Source organism: Anthonomus grandis, chromosome 14 (assembly GCF_022605725.1).
Source record: "Anthonomus grandis grandis chromosome 14, icAntGran1.3, whole genome shotgun sequence".
NCBI lineage: Eukaryota > Metazoa > Arthropoda > Insecta > Coleoptera > Curculionidae > Anthonomus > Anthonomus grandis.
In genome coordinates this window covers 17,609,936-17,626,114 of record NC_065559.1, presented here as the reverse complement: position 1 = coordinate 17,626,114, position 16,179 = coordinate 17,609,936, and the positions used below count along the sequence as shown (strand labels likewise).

Here is a 16,179-nt window from a genome sequence, read left to right as displayed (position 1 = left end):
GGATCAGATTTTAACGCCTGAAAAATAGACATCTTTTAGAATGTTTTTTTTTAGTTTTGCAACACTGAATAGCCATTTTACTGATCAAAGACAAACATTAAACGAAACAGCCAAAACATTTAATACGACATCTATTATAAAGTGAAGTATTACTTATTTTCATTTTTAATACCTCAACTTTGACTCCTAATACTGGACCAAAAATTGTACGGCAACCTGGCTAATACCTTATAGTGTAAACTCAGTTTACACTTGATAACGGTTGGAGATACTTACCAATTAAATAAATAAGACAATGCAAGTTCGACAAGATGTTTTCACTGTACCATTGTCTACCACCTTCAAAAACTAATCTACCTTATCAAAAAAATAAAACTAATTTATAATTATGTTATGTTCAAAAATTATTTTTATTTAACTTTAACCTAAAAAATTTTAAAAAATCAAATAATATGTTTGAACTGTCTACCACCAACGCGAATGTAGGCGTGGCATCTTTTAATAAATGACCTTTTGATCCATCTTACATGCGGAAGCGTTAAGGGCTGGGTCATTTATTCGCTGCCGTAATTCAGCAATATTATTTATTGGTCTTGCCTAAACCTGACCTTTTATGCGACCTCAGTAAAAAAAATCGAGAGGGTTTAGGTCTGGAGACCTGGGAGGCCATAGAATTGGACCATGTCGGCCGATCCATCCGTTGTACTAAGTTTGGTTTAAATATCGACGAACTTCATGGGCATAATGTGCCGAGCAACCATCATTTTGGAACCACATTATACGGCGACTGGCAAAGGAACATCTTCTAAAAGAATAGGTAGATCGTTATGATAAAAACCTAAATAAGACTGCCAGTTAAAATTTTCTGGTAATTCGAATGGGCTAATTAAATGTCCGTTTAGGATACCGGTCCATAAGTTTACTTTAAATCGGTACTGCAACCTTTCTTCTCGAATAGAGTGGGCGGATTTTCCAACGCATAAATATGCAAATTGTGCATGTTCATAAAGTCATTGTTTTTGAATGTACTCTCATCCGACTACACTATATTATCTAAAAAAATCGGATTTTTGATAATAGATAATCGGAAGTTGATTTTTTTGCAACATTCTGCGGCAAAATTGTAGGCGTAATTCGTAGTCTCGAGGCAGTAGGCTTTGCACCCGTTGAACATGATATGGGTGGTATTGAAATCGCCTAGTGATGTCGTTTACTACCGATTTCGGTATCCCTGTTCTTCTTTCGATTGCTCCTACGGATTTCTTCTAAAACTTGGTCAACATAATCAATACGAGGTCTTCCCTCTTCAACAGGAGCATTAAGCATCCTACCTTCGGAATATGAACAGTGAACATTAATAAATACACGATAGTCAGGATATCGGGCCAAATTTGGATATCTTTCTTGATAAAGATTAGATGCTGCCAGAGCATTTCCTCTGCATTCACCATAAATGAGATCCATGTTTGCATCTTGTTAGGCGGTATATGGCAAAGGCCTAATAAATGATTAACCAATAAAGAAAACAGGTCGAAAAATACAGTCCACAGGAAAACTTAAAAACAAATCCAAAGCAAAAGGTAACAAAAAGGTTAGGATCTAAGCAAAAAAGTAGTTAGTTCACAAAATACTGTAAACAAATTAAATTCCAAAAATGTTTGTTGTTTATTGCTAGAGTGATAACAATTATCTTCGCTCTTGATTTTTTAATTTTTACGTTAAATAACAACATTTTAAACATAACTTAAAAATTTGTTTAGGTTATCTTTGACTCTATCACAATAACAGACATATTCGCAACAAATTAATATCTCGTGTTTGCTTAAATTAAGTTTTAATTTTACTGCAGATCAAGCCGTAACAATAATTGTCTGTCTAAATGAAGTAAAAATTATATAAATTACGTTTGCTAGAAGGCATGACATGAACCAAAGGTCAGTTGAATATTGTTCGACGGTACGGGAAATTTATTTCAGTACTAGTTTTGATGATTGGCTCGATAATGACGCTAAATGAGGTCATTGTTTTAAATTATTTCATTTTATCTATAAGGGTTCTGTAGGTTGTATATTTTATCAAGTTAAGTCGCTTGAAACAGCATCAATTTTGCAAAACAATACTTTAGACTATTACGTTTTTGGATTAATTATGGAATTTTTAATATTTTTAGCGCTTTATGAAATATTCTTTAGCTAGATCTTTTATAGACCTACTTTTCTCTTCTTGTTAGGTTCTGTATAAAAACAGTATTTTTAATTTTTTTAAGGTTACTTTCCAAGGGGCAAAAGCCAGTGATTTCTAACACTTTGTTAATACTACATAACAGAGTTTCCACAAATCAATATATGTATCGTTAAATAGCTAATATAATATTAGCCATTAATTTACAAGATCCATAAAATTGTTTTTGAATATTCATTAATACTAAAAAACTTTTAGATACAAGGTACTGCTCTAATTTTTTTCTAAACTCCTTAAGAGGCAACATTTTAACGTGTGTGTCAATTTATCGTAGAACATAACACCAGTTTTAATGAGATAAATTCTATGAAATACAGTATGTATATGATTGTTATTTCTAGTGAAATGCGTATGTATGTATGAACGTATGTATGTCTTCGACATTTTCATAGTTATTAATGTTCATTTAACATAAAATATTCATAGACTAGGAAGAGTCAATATGTTAGGTTTTGACAAATGTGCTCTAGTCTGTTCTATATTTTAGATTTAAAAGAATTCTTATTGCCTTTCTTTGAATGAAGAAAATGCGGCTTGAATCTGTTGCCTTACCCCACACAAGATTTCCATATGTATTCGCGAATAAACAAATGCAAAATACGGTAACATTAGGGCAACCTTAGTGTATACACTACGGGCTAAGTTTCGAAAAGCAAAGACACCAGAAGCCACCTTGGCACATATGCAATCAACAACTTTAGAATCAATTTTAATGCCCAGTAAAGTGATGCCAAGTAAAAACTGATTAATTTGCAAAATTCTGTAAATCCAAATTACGAGCATAGTCAGCAATGAGTCTCCTCTAGACCTATTTGCAGATCAGCAAGTGTACTAGCTTTTCTTCTCAAAGGTATAAGCGCGAATAGGATAAAACAATAACACCTCAACAAAAAGACAAAGCGCTCCAAAAAATTTTGCTCGTGACGTCACGCGTTTGGGCCATGCACTTCGGGTTGATTTTCGAGTGAATTCAGCTGTTGACGCTGCCGTTGTTCGTCCACGGATGGCTGCCTGCAACGCTGCCAGACTTTGCAGATTGCCGTGAACGTTAGGATGCTCTATTTCTTTAACTGCTCTTACTTTACAATTTAGTTAAAAAAAAGAGTGCATCCTTATTTCTCTTTTTATAATTTAAACTTCCATTTTTTCAAATTTTATAACTTATCTAATACCTTGTTACTTTCCAATAGGAGTTCTTTCTATATAAATCTGACAACGGCGCATCAACTAGTTGCTTGCTTGCTTGCTTGTTTTATGGCACTGCAACGAGGCAATTGCCAGCACAATTTGGAGCGACCTCGATGTTGACTGGCTCTGGACCAAATCGGGACCGCTGACTTGTACTTAATTACTTCAGACTTCCTTTATAGTGCTGTGTGGTATTCCTTCATTTGTAGTGATTAAGTCTATTAGTATGGACAAACACAATATAGGTAAATTGGACAAACATAAGACATCACAGGTTCTGGGATTCTACGGGAAAAGAAAACATAGACAAAACACGAATTGTTGAGCAGAACTATTATAACCGAATTCGATTTATATTCAAAAATGACATAATTAGATCAATTGACTCCTCATTTGGTTCAGACAAAACAGTATACATTGTTAAGGGCGTGGGGAAATTCCTTTTAACAAATTCCTTATACAGATCAATATAAGGAATGTAATTTATAGGACATTCCAGAAAGAGATGATTTAAGTCTTCAACAGAGCCACATTCACAATATGGGTTATCTTTAATCTTAAGCTTATATAAATGCTCTTTAGTCAGACAATGGCCCGTCCGTAATCTGATTATTGTGGTTATGTATTTTCGATTTTTGAAAGGTACATTTGAAAACCATTTGGTTTTTGGGAAAGTATTTTGTATTTTAGAGTATTGATAGTTCTTACTATGTACTAAAGTTTTCCAGTATACTTTAAACTGATTACTCATATCATCCCTGATCAGGTTAAAAATTTCCATAGAATCCACTTTCATATCTTTAGGGACATTCAGGTCTTTACCTATTCTTGCCAATAAATCCGCCACCTCATTACCAGGAATGCCCGAGTGTCCAGGAATCCAAGCAATTCTTATGTCAAAATTGTTCTTATTAGCTAGAGAAATTAACTGCTTGGTTTTGATAGACCAGAAATCGCTTGAGGTTGATAGACCATATTTATTAATTTTTTGTATCGCGCTTCTTGAGTCTGAAAAGATTATTACCTTCTTCAAATGCTTATTTATAGCAACCTTTACAGCATCGTGTATAGCCACGCATTCTGCTTTACATATACTTATTGAGTCTGGGAGTCTAGATGAAAATTTATAGTCTATGTCCGGAATATATATCCCATAGCCTAATCTTTTATCTTTTTTTGAGGCGTCCGTGTATATATAGGTATAGGAGTTTTTAAATTTTTCTGTAGCAGTTAGGAAATATTGTTTTAACATAGTGTCATTCTTGTTCATTCCTAAGTCTAAGATTTTAATTGGATTGTTCAGGATATCAAAATCAATTCCATAGCATGCATAATTTGTATCTTTACTTATTCTGTTTAGGTAAGGAATGAATTTTTGTAAGGCGAATATCAAATATGGAACGTTATCAGAGTTAATGTAAGTTGGCAATGTAATCATTTTTCTCCGGATTCTCTGCAAAATCTCTAGTATAGGATGATTAGTTATTGAGGTCAACCTTGCAATGTATTTATTTGCCAAGGTTTTTCGTCTCTGCTCCAAGTTTACCATTGCCGCTTCCGCTAATAAAGCCGCTTTAGGAGTCGATTTCATACAGCCCAGGCATATTCGCAATCCTTCAAAAAAGACTACATTCAATTTATTTAGACCCTTTTGGTTTACAGGTTTTAAAAATATCGAGCCAAAGTCCAGGTGGGATCGAATCATTGCTCCAAAAATTGTTAACAGGGTAAGAGGGTCAGATCCCCACCAAACCCTACAGACAGCGCGCAGAATGTTAAGTGCTTTTTTAGCCTTATCAGCTATATGGTCAATGTGAATGTTCCACTTTAGATGTTCTTGCAGAATATGTCCCAGATATTTAACATGGGGTTTATAATCAATAAGATAATTGCCAATATGTATAGGTGGAGGGGGATTTTTGCGATTACCCTTTGTGAACCAAATTGCTTCACACTTCTCGACGGAGAGGGAGAGATCATTATCTTTTAAAACACAATTAATCATTTCCAATGCTCCATTTATTTTGTTTGTCATATCACTGACATTGGAACCTTTCACAAAAACAGCCAAGTCATCAGCATATCCAATTATTTTTGCAGAATCTAAGTTCAATTGAAATAGCTCCAAGATATACAAATTAAAAAGTATAGTGCTCAAAGGAGAACCCTGTGGGAGTCCTTTTGTAGCTAGATATGGGCCCATGAATGTGCCATCAGCCTTTCTGCTGTATAGAAGTCTATTCACAATGATTTGATGAATAAGATTGTTAATTTCAATAGGAATTTGAAGATGATTTAATTTATTATACAATTTATATATATTAACATTATCAAATGCAGATTTAATGTCTAAAAATACTGCAATGACAGATTCAGACCGACCAAAGGCCTCAAGGACTGAATTTGAGAGATAAGCAATATTATCATATATGCCCTTGCCCCTCCTAAAACCTAGTTGTTCATGTGTGAAAGTATTTCTGTTTTCAAGGAACCATTCCAATCGATTTTTAATCATGATTTCAAGGATCTTACAGCCACACATTGACAATACTATAGGCCTATAATTTACCGGTAGGATAGGGTTTTTCTTTGGTTTTAAAATATGAATAATGTTATATTTTCTCCATGCCTCTGGAATATGTCCCTCAAACAGACATTTATTATATATATTTAGTAAAGTTAATTTTGCTCTTATTGGTAGGTGTTTGTACATTGGGTAAGCTTTGTCATCCATGCCAGGGGCGGACAATCTTTTATTTCTTAATGCGTTGTTAAATTCATTTAAAGAAAATGGAGTAACACTGTTTTCATCCCGTGGTTGCAAGACAACAAAATTGGGATCCAGATTCACACTAGACATATTTTGGAGAATTTCTTTTTTAATATCATCTGAAATATTATAGTAGCTTGAAGTATTATTTATATTATTTGAAAATTTTTTAATTTTATTCCACACATATCTAATATTTGACTCTCTGTTGAGTGTTTGACAAAAAAGCTTAAATTTTTCTTTTTTCTTAATTTTAAGTCTCTTCTTTGTAGTTGCTATGCATTTTTTTGCAGCAAGGTAATTTTCTAATGTAGGGGTATTATTAAAGTTATTTATTGCATTTTTCCTTTCTTTGATCCAGGTAGAACATTCTTTGTCCCACCACGAATTGCCAATGTTCTTAGAAACACCACACTTTTTAGTAGGAATAGCAATATCAGCCGCTCTATCCATGATGTCCATTAATTCATTATAGGTCATATTAAGGTCTTCTACGTCTATTTCTAGTATTATATTATCATGATAAAGTTGCCAGTTCGCTTTATTAAGGTTTCTGGCCATAAAAGGTGCCGTAAAAATTTTCCTTGCGTTGAATTTTAGCGATAGGTTTAGTTCTAAACAGGTCGGGTAGTGATTGCTGTTAGCACAGTCATGTATGACTTTCCAGCAACTGTTTACTGCCAATATACCACTTACCATAGTTAAATCAAGAGCACTAGTATATGAGTTTGGACTTTGTACCAATGTACATGAGCCATCATTGATTACCACCAAATTATTATCTGAGATAAAATCTGCAATTAGTTTTCCCCCTTTGTTGACAGGAGAATCATCCCATAAAGGGTGGTGTGAGTTAAGATCACCCATTATAATGGTTTGTTCTATGTTTACACCCTGTATTAGGTCTTCCAATAAGTTGGTAGTAATATTTTTATCAGTATTGACATATATATTTATAAGGTAAAGTTTACCTAGTTGAATGGTAATATATTGGGTTGAGTCAGAGTTGAAGGTTTTTAATTTGTTATAAATGATATTCTTTTTAATACAGGTTGCAATCACACCATAACCATCTGGTCGATCTTCCCTGATTATATTATATGTTGGCAGAGTAAAATTATAATGTGATTTGAGCCAAGTCTCATTTAGGAATAAAATATCTGGTGATTCCCTATGAATTAATGATATCAAATTATCCCTATTGGAATTAATGCTACGAATATTCCACTGTATAATTTTAAGATTGAATTTGATGTATAATTTTTTAATTTTAAATATCTGTGTGGGAGATATTAAATGTTGTGTGTTAATTGTTTTTATTTAATAGTCTGACAATTCCAGATCCATTTCTAGATCTGGGTTTTGACGGGATAATATGAGTTTTTTTTAGGGTGTCAAGATAGTCATCATTTGTTGTATTCATAACAAATTGTATACATGTTTCCATGTTACAAGGTAAATTGAAATTATGCTGTGCACTAATAGGCTTTTGAGAAGTTACTTGAGAAGGACTTGAAGAATTTGAGCACGAGAAAGACTGTGAATTGATTTGAATTTGAGAAGTGTGGTCAGGCTCGGATTTATTAGGTCTAGAGTTAGGAAAAAATAAGCTTTCTTCATGGAGTTTTCTGTCGTAGCCTTTTTGGACTATTCTTTTTTTATTGTTATTAACTGTAGCAACTTGAGAGTATGCCCTTTTAATAGTGCTATTGTTCATGTTTTGGGTTCTTCTTTGGGAGGGTGTAATAGGTGTTGAATTTTGGGGGTACTGAGATTTGTCTCTTAATATTGTGTTGGGAAAGTCACTTGGATTGTAAACAAATTCTCCTTTGGTGATATAAGATTTTTTGCATGCTTCATTTGCATCATGGAAAGTTAAATTTTCAAAAGCCATCAGTTCCTTAATATTTTTTTGTCTTATATATTCTGGACATTTTTTTGAAATTGATTTATGGTTTTCTTTACAAAAGAAACATTGTGTGGTACATGAATATCCATTTTCATCATCCAAATGATTTTCCTCCAGTCCACAGTTAAAACATCTTTCCCGGCCTTTGCAGTTTGTTTTTGTGTGTCCAAAACGTAGACATCTATAGCATTGGGTCACTGGAGAAACATATATTGTGACAGGTCTTTCTAGTCTATATAAATTAATAGATCTTGGGAGAAGGATACCTTTAAAGGTGAACAAAACGGAACCTGTGGGTTCATAAGATGTTGTTTTATCCTTAATTACTTTTCTATTTAACCTTTTAACATTAAGAATTTCAATATCTCCATTTGCACTGCATCTTTTTATAATTTCATCCTCTGATATGTCAGTATCTATTTGTCGTACAATTCCTTTGCATGTAACAAAGTTAAATGGGATAAATATTTTGTAACCCTTATTTATAAGAACTTTATTTTTAATAAAATCGTTGGCTGACTGAAAATTAGTAAATTCAATGGATATTCTATTTAGTCCTTTATTATTAATTTTTTTAATGTCCGTTAAATTTAAATTAAATATGTCTCTTGCTATTTTAATATTATTGAATTTTCCTATATTGAAGCCAACCTGTTCTGTAGATTCCAAGTAAACAACAAAGGGACCGGAATCTGTTTTTGAGTAAAAGACTGTGTTATTTATTGAGGAATGTGGCTCTGACGACCTTGGATCTATTTGGTTTACGTTTAACTCACATTTACTAGTATCATTAATAACAAAATTACAAGGAATATTTCCCAAAGATTTTACATTTGATTTGGATACTGGTTGTTTTGATGGGGGGGATCCGTCCCCCCCTGTGTCACTCATTGTGTAAAAGGATGTAAATTAATGTATTTTATTAATTACCCAATTAGAAGCCAAAAAATATCTCAAAAAAGTCAAAACGAAAGCATATGAAGAAAAATCAAGCTATAAATCAGTTATGCTCAACTTACCCTTTTATAAACAAGCACCACCCAAGTTAGTCGTGAGGAGAAGACTTTTCTTAGGTCGCGAAAGCTTATCTCAGATAAGGCAAGAATTTACGTTGCTGCTACTACCACGGTATGCACAGCACTGCATCAACTAGTTGTGCCACCTGATGAAACGAGAGGTTAGGTTGTTTATATTTATGTTCTGTAGTTGCCGGTATTTCTGACGAGATCCGCAGTAAACATTAGCTCATTTTTGTGTTTTTTTTCTAAAATTGGAACTGCTTATTTCCGCGAAACGTGTATGCTATATTTATGTAAACTCTTGGCGTACTTTTAAATCGCAAAATCGTATTTTCGGACTAGAAAAATCCTCGGAAAAACCGGTTCTCCGGCGGGGCGCCGCGGTTTTATTTGTTTATATCAGACTTTAATACTTTAGTTCGTGTTTAATTTAATGTTTTTCTCCTAGTTTGGCTTGTAGTTAATACCAGAGTGTAAATATGCCTCAAAAGTGTTGTGTTCCGGGTTGTAACGGAAACTATAAAAATGGACCTAAGTGCATGTCTTAGTTTTTTTTCCTAAGGATATAAATCTAAGGCGAAAATGGGTAAAAGCCATACACAGAGATGACTTTGAGCCCACAAACAACACCAAAGTATGTGAAGCTCATTTTCCTGAAGGTAGTATAATAAAGAGTACTCAAGTTCAAGATTCCAACACAGGCAAAATTTTTACAATAGAATTACTAAGACCACGGCTAAAAGAAGACTGTACACCATTAATTTTTTAAAATTGCCCTTGTTATTTGTTAAAAACTATAAACATACGGCCAAGTAAAGATGAAAGGTTTAAAAATATTGACGAGTTGAATTTAGCAAAAGCCGTTGAATTAAGCAAAATTGACTTTGGCGAGCATGAGAAACAAAATAATTTTGACAGTTTTGAAGAGTTTATTGAAAAATTTTCTGCTTTTAAACTACCGAAAGATTGGTTTACTGCTCACTGAGAGTCTCAAGACAGCAAAAAGCTAACAATTTTTAAAATTGAATACACACCTGGTTCATGCATTAATTGGGCAATTGTTTTTAATTTTAATTTAAATGTTGAAACTTTTTTATATAGCGAGCCAGTTTGTGTTTTAACATCAAAATTTAAAACTCCATATACTTCCCATAGTTTAGATGATTTATATGCAATACTTGAAGCAATAGACCTTACTATTATTACCCTGCCTTTGGAGGAAAATGTTACCAATAATGACAACCCCGACTGTGACTTAAATCCAAATACTGCTACCAATACCCTTGGCAATACTATTCTCGATCATGTCAAACCATCAAATGACATAAATAAAATGAAACATGTGTTCGATCTTGTGTCAAACATACTAAAAAGTTTTAAAAACATTGAAGACAACAAAATAGTGCATGCTTTAGATTTTATTTGTGAACAATTAGCTTTGCTTACTGCAAACTGCAAAGGAAAGGACAGACTATAATCTATATTATTAGTCCTCATGTGAACAAGTATTTAAGAGATTATGGATCCCTTTCTGAAGGAAGAGATTTTGGCGCAGATGTAGGGGAGTTGGGAGTCTGCATTAAATAATACACCATAATATTTAACCTGACATTCAACCAGAACTAAAACATACCTTTGAATGTTTCCTGAACTCTATTCTATTCCTAGCATTTTTTAAAATAAGCCATATATTGAGATATTAGCATATGAAATCCCTTGGTTTTTAAAAATCGGTGGCCCACATCGATGACGTCACGCGCCAAGCACTGTCTTCTGTCACAAGGCCTTGTCTTTGAGTGGGTGTTGGATAAAATCAGTACTTGAATCCTGACACTCAAGATCATTGATATAGATCAGAAAGAGCAATGGTCTAAGCACCGATCCATGACGGACCATATCGTCAGTCTTCGCACATAGAGGCGTATCTATCATTTTATTAATTTTTATTTATTAAACTAAAATCGGTAGCTAATAACACCTTAATTATGTACCATTATAGCCTATTGCATAGCGCTGCTCTTATTTTTTTTAGATAGGTAATTAGGGCATATTAATGACAGCGTGTTTAACTTCAGCCAAATACTTTTAGTTTTTAAGAAACAAAAATTATTTTTGTTGAAGAGAGAAGAAAAAAAAACATAAACTTTACGGGAGGGTTAATAGCTTTTCCGTTCTGTCGTAGTTTTAAGGCACGTGGAAGCACCTTAACCAAGAGTGGACTGTATAATTTCTTCCTATCCTAGGATATCCAGATCTTCCAGGGATATTTGAGCAACCCATCAATTGACAAATCACAAAATAAAACACTACATTTTTAACTTTGAATTAAAAAGTCTTTATCAATTAAAAAATAACTTTCTTAAAAAGTTCGTTAAGTAATGGTTAATATAAACTAAAAATGAGCCTTCCGCCTCTGGACCTCGTTGTGCAATTCGAGGCAATGAGGACTGCGTACAGGCTATACGTCCTCGGCGAACTACGTGCTGGCGAGACCGGTCACGCAAAAATTTGGTCACGGGCCATACACGAATGTCCTCTCCTTCTGATGGGCAGTGACTGCATGGCTCCAGTGACTGTGAACTGCGAGGGATTCGTGACGCACATTGCAGGCAGAGAGGAGTGGCAGCATTCCAACAGATCTGCATTGCTAAATAGGGTGACCATCTGCTACACAGATGGCTCCAGAATGAATAACAGAGCTGGATCAGGGCTTTGTGGTGGGATCCCACATACCAGTAGGGCATACTCGCTGGGGGAGCACGCCACTGTCTCCCAGGCCGAAGTATTCGCTGTATTAAAATGCGGACAGAATACCCTAAGCTGCGGACACCGCAATACAGTCGTATCAATATGCTCGGACAGCAGAGCTGCCGTTAAGGCTATCACGGCCGCAAAGGTAAGCTCCAAGCTGGTACTAGAGTGCATAAAAGTCCTGAAAAAACTGGTACAGGTTGGCTGCAGGGTCCAGCTAGTCTGGATACTTGGCCACGCAGGCCATGCAGGTAATGAGGAAGTGGACTCTCTTGCCAGACTGGGATCCGCAAAAGTGCCGATGGGGCCGGAACCCGCAGTTGGTATCGCCAAATGCGTTGCGGTCGTTTTAATGAAGGGTCTGCTGGATAAGTAGACCCACCGAAGATGGACTGAGTCTCCTGGTATGAAACAGGCCAAAGCACACATAGGTGGGCCCTCTGCCTGTCTCACCAAAAATCTACTACGCCTAAAAAGACGCGAAATTCGGCTAGTGACGGTCTTTTAACCGGTCACTGGCACTTAAGAAGCCATCTCCATATTATCGGTATTGCGGACAACCCGGAATGCCGATGGTGCTGTGAGGAGAATGAAACCGTTGACCATGTAGTCGGGGAGTGCCCAGCACTCACGCGCGCCAGGTTCAAATACTTGGGTAACACTTTCAGTGTACCGAGTGACTTTAAGTCCTTCAGACCAGAGAGCCTTATCGGTTTCTCTGGTAACCCCCGGTGGGGCATGACGGGTCTATCAGGAGACCTATATGCACAACTGCCTTGGCAGCCCACTGTTTCGACAATTCAATTCAAACTAAAAATGAGCTTAGGTATTTTACTTTTCTTATCTATTCATCATGGGGTAAAGAAAAATAAAAATTTTGTTGCTCTGGCATTCGAATAACAGGAGTTCCCTTGCAGAGAGAGGTTAGGTGATCATATAATTTCTCGATATTTTGGAATATCCTACATTTAATGGCATTAGAGGTAATCTAGAAATACCGCCTTTAACACGCTGCTTTAAGTTAGAGCTGTCGTGACTTTGATTTTGATGATTACATTTAAAAAACATCGTTGTAGAATATTTATTTTTTACCAAGAGTTCTGGCCATTTTATAGGTTTTCCCCTCTCACTTTCCTTAACTGATAAAATGCGTAGTTCTTTGGAGAACGCTTTAAAAACTACAAAGTCATTAAAGTTCATGGGAATGACAATATAATATGGCTGTTTAGATCGAGCAAAACGTATTACTGGATAAAGCTGAGAAGGTGTAAACAGGTCACTAGCGTATATATATATCATAGCCGATAGCACTCTATGCCGAATCTCCCTCATTTTGCACATGGTTTGTTTCGAAAAACCTATGACAAATTTCTTCAACTGTTGGAAACTTGTTAACTAACATAGATGCTACAATAGAATTTTTATTCTGTCATTAACATCCATCACAATATAGGTGAATATTTTTGATTCCTCGGTTACTATATTCGCCTATTGCTCTGAATACACAAGAGGCAATTTCTGCTGAACCCCGTTTGCTGTTTGTCTCATCACAGACAAAACAAAAACAAAAAAAGTCACATACACCAGTTTGAGAGATAATACTTTGGAAATTTGTTGGGAAATTGAAATACTTTTGCAATTTTGTCGGTTACGCCATTTGTTAGGCTTTGCATTACGAACAAGCGAGATGCAATACAGTTACGTCACTTCGTGAGGTAAACGCCAAGGCCGAGTTTAATATATAGCCGGCGTAACTCAAATTTTAGTTTTTTGTAGGACAGACCGACGATATAATCCCAGTGATTGAAACCTGATTGTAGACCATTGCAATTCATTACCTAAGATCTACCAGAAAGGTATGATTCCATTAATTTAATGCTAGAGTCTGAAAACTTTCGTCTGAAGGAGACACAGTCGAAAGCTTTAGCTTAGTCAAATCGCAAAAAGTTATCCCAGTGAACTTACCATTATTTATGCCACCGTTTATTGGTTCTATCAATTGATTAATTGCGAGTGTAGCTGATTTTGTATTTCTAAACACAAATTGCTTAGTACTACAAAGATTATTAAATTTAAAGTAATTTGTTATTTTTAATTCATCTGTTATATGTAATTCAGATTTTTTATTTCGAACTTCAATACTTGAAAAAGCAAAATTAATGCTATTTTAATTAATTAAGTGACAAATAAACGAACCTTATCTTCAGTTCATATGTTATTGCAATTTAAGAAATGTCAATTATAACTGCTTACAAGATTATAAAAATAAAACAGGTCATTTCTCGTATATGGTTGTATTTTTTTTTTTTTTATGGTAAACACAAGCACAAGAGGAAAGTCCTATGTCACTTTTGGAGTGGTGCTTGCGCGAAGATATTTGTGGGTATTTATCTTGAATCGCTGTAGGTTGTATGCGTCGGGAAATATGTGAGGTGGAAGCCCGTTCCACAAAGAAGATGTTCTCCAGATGAATGAGTCCCGATACAGCGACGTCCTTGGGGTAGGCAGGTGGACTCGATGTTGATGAGCCGCAACTGCTAGACGCGTCCTTCTTGCCGGAACAGCCCTGGGTGGAATCAGGCCTGCCAGCTCAGAGGAGCACTTACCGTGATAATAACGGTAGAATAAACAGAGATCAGCCACCTTTCTCCTGTGCTCCAGACTATCCAGACTCTTTGTCAGTTCTGGTTTGTCGATAAGACGAATAGCTCTCTTCTGTAAAGAATCTAGCAGCTTTAAACTATGCTTGGGTGTAGAGCTCCGGACATGCGAGCAATACTCGAGGGAAGGGCGTATTTGAGCCTTATAAAGAGTCAGTAGCTGTTCTGGTGTATACAGTTTTTTCGTTTTGAAAAGCACTCCGAGTTTTTTGGAAGCTGCTCTGGCGATCTCGGCAACGTAGTCATGTCAGGACACACTGTTAGTGACTTCGACTCCTAGAAGATGTAAAGATGATTTCATTGGCAATGTTTTCCCTGCCATAACCAGCTCCGGGCCACCAAGGTTAGTCTTCATCGTAAATACTGCAGCCTGCGTTTTTTTAGCGTTAAAGTTGACCAGATTGTTAGCGCCCCACTCCAAGATTGCTCTAATATCGTTGTTGGTTGAAGCTACTTGTTGCCTAAGATTCTGAGAACTTGCGGCTGTCGTTGGTTTGGCGGACTTAAATGTGGAAATAAGTGTGCTATCGTCCGCAAAGCTGTAGATTGGATTGACAGTGGTTCCTAGCAAATCGATGATATATATCAAGAAAAGGGTAGGGGATAGAATGCATCCTTGAGGGACTCCAGCGTTAATGTTAAATTTGTCGAAGAGGTGTCCATCGACGGCTACTTGGATTGTTCGTTGTTCAAGAAAACTTTTGATCCAATTCAATAATGAGTTTTGTATGCCGATTGAGGAGAGCTTGGTTAGTAGTCCCTCATGCCACACTCTATCAAATGCCTTGGAAATGTCAAGAGTGACTGAGCGGGACTCGCCGTGCTTCTCCATGGCCTCCGTCCACAAGTGTGTGACGTAAGCCAGAAGATCGCCGGTGGATCTAAGCTTTCGGAAGCCGTATTGATGATCGCTGAATAGTCCAGATGATTCCAGATATCTTAACAGTTGTTGGTTGACTGCTTTCTCCATAATCTTCAATATTACTGGAACTAGTGCAATCAGGCAATAATTGGACGGCATCGTCTTCTTTCCCTTTTTGGGTACAGCTTGCACTCGAGCAGTTTTCCAGCTTGTTGGAAATGAGCCCTGCTTATACGATGCCGTGAACAGTCTACATAAGTAAGTATAGTACGTAAATACTACGTAAGTATTGCCTCTCTAGCCGCACTTTCTTTTGAAAGATTGTTGGGAACTCTGATCTAAGATATTGAAGTTATAAATGAATGCTTCAGGACACACTAAGTTTGAAAATATATTGTCAATGCATGAGTTGTCATGGGTTAATAGAAACATTTTTTGTAGTCGTATGTCAGAATCAGATCTATAATTCTATTACTTTTAGTTTTTTATTATCTCTTACATCACCAGTCTCTTCAAATCTCTGCCACAATCTTCCTATTGTGCTCTTGGTAGAATTTGGAGCTTCTGCGACGTTTATACCATCATGTATCATACCAACAGCTCGTAACTCTGTTTAATCGATTGTGTTGTCGATCAAGGTGTTATCTTTGTATATTAGCTTATTTTGCACGCACTATTAAAACAAATTCTCACTATACTGGCAGCAAAAACTATAGTCTATTATATTAAACAATTTTCAGTTTACCAAATACGCCTTGAAATTTTGAAACTATTTATTT

The 16,179-nt window shown here is 35.7% G+C and overlaps 1 protein-coding gene across 3 annotated transcripts in view; it reads right to left on the bottom strand.

Moving 5' to 3' along the window:
* LOC126744568 (ATP-binding cassette sub-family G member 4) overlaps positions 1 to 16,179 on the bottom strand; it is a 217,662-nt gene that overhangs the window by 85,389 nt on the left and 116,094 nt on the right. The window lies entirely within an intron of this gene.